This window comes from Nannospalax galili, unplaced genomic scaffold (assembly GCF_000622305.1).
Source record: "Nannospalax galili isolate Female #2095 unplaced genomic scaffold, S.galili_v1.0 scaffold77, whole genome shotgun sequence".
In the NCBI taxonomy this organism is placed as follows: domain Eukaryota; kingdom Metazoa; phylum Chordata; class Mammalia; order Rodentia; family Spalacidae; genus Nannospalax; species Nannospalax galili.
The window spans coordinates 2703621-2707866 of NW_008341457.1; the positions used below are offsets into that span (position 1 = coordinate 2703621).

General features: G+C 47.5%; 1 protein-coding gene across 4 annotated transcripts in view; it reads left to right on the plus strand.

Moving 5' to 3' along the window:
• Window positions 1-2286: 2286 nt before the first annotated feature.
• The window catches only part of Jsrp1 (junctional sarcoplasmic reticulum protein 1), a 7459-nt gene continuing 5499 nt past the window's right edge, over window positions 2287-4246 (plus strand). For 3 of the 4 annotated variants that reach the window (XM_029565421.1, XM_008837253.2, XM_029565423.1), the window contains exon 1: window positions 2402-2657. The gene's annotated coding sequence lies outside the window, so the exon portion shown is untranslated. Of the gene's footprint in view, window positions 2373-2401; window positions 2658-4246 lie in introns of those variants that run through there. The other variant, XM_029565422.1, reaches the window with a different exon arrangement.

Sequence of the window (4246 nt, forward strand, 5' to 3'; positions counted from 1 at the left end):
CCCTCACATACATGCAAGCATAACACTCATACACATAAAATAAAAATAATAAGCCGGGCTTGGTGGCGCACGCCTCTAATCCTAGCACTTGGGAGGCAGAGGCAGGCAGATCTCTGTGAGTTCAAGGCCAGCCTGGTCTACATAGCGAGTTCTAGGACAGCTGGGGCTACAGGGAGACCTTGTCTCAAAAAAAGACCAAAAAATTAATAAATAAAAAATAAAAATAAATAAATAGGGGCTGGAGAGATGGCTCAGTGGTTAACAACACTGGTTGTTCTTGCAGAAGACCTGGGTTCAAATCCCAGCACCCACATGGCAGCTAACAAATGTCTGTAACTCCAGTTCCAGGGGATCTGACAGCCTCTTCCGATGTCCACGGGCATTGAATGACACAGGTGCACTTACCTACATGCAGGCAATACAGGCATACACATAAAATAAAAATAATAAAATTAAAATGAATAAATAAATAAATAAAATATTTAAAAAGAGAGAGAGAGAGACTCCTGAAATACACAGGCTATTGCCACAGCCCTTGATTACCTCCCAGAACTTGATGGTAAAACCCTATTGCTGAAGACAGGACATAGGACACAGGATTTGGAGCAACAGAGCTGGAACTGACCTGGAAGCCACCTCCCCTGAAGCCTAGCTCTCATAGCTTTGGAGAGCACTACACAGCTGGTAAGGAGAACATCAATCTGTGGTCCAACCCCAGCTTCAAGGTCTAAAAATTAGATCAATGACTGGCACAGGAAACATTGGTGTAGTAGTGGCACTTTTTTTTTTCTTTTTTTTAAACTCTTTTTTTTTTTTTTTTGGTCTTTTTGAGACAGGGTCTCCCTGTAACCCCAACTGGCCTGGAACTCACTATGTAGACCAGGCTGGCCTTGAACTCACAGAGATCCACCTGCCTCTGCCTCCCAAGTGCTAGGATTAAAGGTATGCACCACCTTTTTGAGGCTATTTTTATTTTATGTGTATGCATGTATTGTTTGCATATATGTTGGTACACCCATGTCATGCAATGTCCACAGAGGTCAGAAGAGGGTGCCAGATCCCCTGGAGCTAGAGTTATGGACAGTTGTTAGATGCCATGTGAGTGCTGGGATTCAAACCTGGGTCTTCTACAAGAGCAGTTAGTGCTCTTAACGGCTGAGCCATCTCTCCAGTCCCAGTAGTGGCACTTTTATCTTGGTAATCAACAGCTATCTAATTGGACTTACAGCCCAGTCAATGGGAGGAAACTGATGTGTGGTACTGGAAACATAGCCAAATACACATAGCTGGAGAGGTCACAGATCTTACAGAAAATCCCAAGGCTGTCACATCCCTACACAAATGTAATTTGTATCATGTGCAAATATGGATCCTTAAATTTATAGACAAGTATTCCATTCACCACCCATCAAAGAAGCTTCTTTTTCAAAAGACGGAGATTATTAGAGAGTTCCACAACTGGTCATACACACAGAATGTCTGTGAATTGCCCAAGCCTAAGTGGCACATCTAGGATGCAACCTCTACACCTAAGACTCAGGGAAGATGGAACAAGGGATGAAGAGACACTAATACATCTTTCAGTTCTCATCAATGAAACTCCCTCATGCAACAGAGGGCCAGGAACACAAAAGGCCACAAATGGCCAAAATGTAGAGAATAAGAGTCTGCGGAGTGTGAGTCCTTAGACTGGACTCTTACGTTAAACTCCACCCACCCAGGGCTCAGGGACCATTGCAGAAAAGGGGGCAGAAAGATTGTAAGAGCCAGGGAGGAGGTGCGTGACCACACGGAAACAGTCCTACAGGCGCAGTCTTCTCATACAAACCTACAGCAATGGTGTCATGTCAGCATGCACAAGACCCATGCAAACTCAAGCAGACAAAAACTGAGCACAGAACTGTGGAAACGGGCAGCAGGCACCAATCTTAGTTGAAGACTTATTGGCAGCTGATCACTGCTGAATGAGGAAGAGCTGATTTTCTTAAAGGGAGGGACTCTAAATAGGCTGACTAGACCTCAGTGGATGAACTTGCACTGAGGGACATCTGGGGACACTAACTTGACATGATAGGCCTTAACACAAATGACAGAATGTATGAAATCCAGTGGGGGGGGGCCTATGGCAGGTGCCAAAGGGGACGGGGGTATAAAGATGGTTAAGATGTTCTGTATGAAATACACAAAAATTTAATAAAAAATACATTAAAAACTCAGATCAAATAAACAAAAAACCCTGACCAGTGGCTAACACTTGAGTCACATCCTAAAACATCCTAACACTGTGGGGCAGGAACTTAGCCCAACACAGGGTGGAAAGTTCATAAACATTTGCTGCTGGCAGCTCAGAGATTGAGGTACAAGGACCTCTGGTATGTGGCCTCTTGACTGACGGACAGCAAGCATATCCCCTTTGTTGCTGGAGGTGGTTGTGCACTGCAGTCAGACTGGGTCACATCTCAGCCAGCTCCCTGCCCTGGACCAGTGTTGGGGGTGGTGGCCACCCTGCCAGTAACCCACGCGGGTCCTTCCTCCTGGCTCCCTAGCCCTTGCCGATTGGTGCCCTCCCAGCTGTCCCTGGCCACCTGTTGCTGTCCATCACAGGCCACCCTCTCATTCTCTGTCCTGTTTGCCAGGCCCAGCTCGAAGCCTTTGCGGTAAGGGGTTCAGGGGAGACCGGGACTGAAGTGTGGGACCCCGGAGCCTTGGGAGGAACTTCTGATGTCTGTGAGGGTCCCCCACTCCTGTGACCACCACTTGCACAGACATCTAGGAACCATACTCTGTTCCCCTCTTTTGGGCCCCTCCCCCACTCTGTCCTTGGTCTTTTTTTTTATTGATTTTGTTTTGCTTTGCTTTTTAAAAAATTTTTTAAAATATTTTATTTATTATTTTTATTTTATGTGTATGAGTGTATTGCCTGAGTGTATATGAGTGCACCCATGTCATGCAATGCCGCGGAGGTCAGAAGAGTGTAGCCGCCACGTGGGTGCTGGGAATTGAACCTGGGTCCTCTGCAAGAGCAGTCAGTGCTCTTAACCTCTGAGCCATCTCTCCAGCCCCTTGCTTTGCTTTTTGAGACAGTGTCTCACTAGGTAGCTCTGGCTGACCTGAAACACTTAAGAAACTGGCCTGCCTCTGCCTCCTGAGTGGTGGGATTAAAGGCATGTGCTACCATGCCTGACCTATTTTTATTGAATTTTAAGATTATGACATTATTTATGGTTTGGTACGTGTGCTTGTAGGTGTTTGTGTGTGTGGTGTGCCTGCATGTAGGGAAGTCAGAGGACAACTTATAGGAATCCGTTCTCTCCTTCCACCTTGCTGTTCTGGGGATTGAACTCAGGTCATCAGGGCTTGGCAGCAAAGTTCCTTACCAGCTGAGCCATCTTGCTGGCCTGTTCCCTCCCTGGTTTTAAAGTATTTCTGTCTGGTGAGGGGACACTTTAATACTGGCAGCCAGAGGACACAGAGACCCCCTAAAAAAAGTTAGGGCTTGGGTCTGACTTCACACTTAGCACAATCTTTGGTCTCAGTTTCTCCCTTTGACCTGTGGGCACATGGGGCAGCAAAGGAAGGCAGGGTACCCACTGCTGTGTCAGAGGATTGGGACACTTCTCCCTCTGCTCCTCCTGAGGGCCAGTCTGGCTGCTGGACTTCAGCCCCTACAATGTTGGCTTAGATGGGAGGGTCTCTGTGCTAGGAAGTTGGGGTGCGGGTGGCCCATAGGGCAAGCTCTTGGGAGCAAAAGCCCAGGAAGTGGCCAGGCTGCCAGACTGACCGATCTTGATCTTGTTGGATAAATATAGTCTATGGTCTCAGAGAACATGACACGGCTCTGGAATGCAGGGTTCTGGGGTGTAGGCTTCTGTGATTCATTGCTGTGTGACCTTGGGTGGGTTCCATGTCTCTCTGAGCCCCAACACAGATGGATTTCCCCAGGGGGTGCCTCAGCAAATGAGGAGGGAGTCCCATGGTGGTTCAGGGAAGAGGAAAAAATGTAAATTTTGACAGGTGTGGTGGCATACACCTTTAACTCCAGCACTTTAATTCTAGCTCTGTAAGATGGAGGTCAGCCTGGACTACAGGGAGACCATGCCTAAAAAAAACAAAAAGAGGCTGGGCGTGGTGGCACGCCAGACGCAGAGGCAGGCGGATCTCTGTGAGTTCGAGGCCAGCCTGGTCTCCATAGCAAATCCAGGCCAGCTAGGGCTACAGGGAGACCCTGTCTCAAAAAGACCAAAAA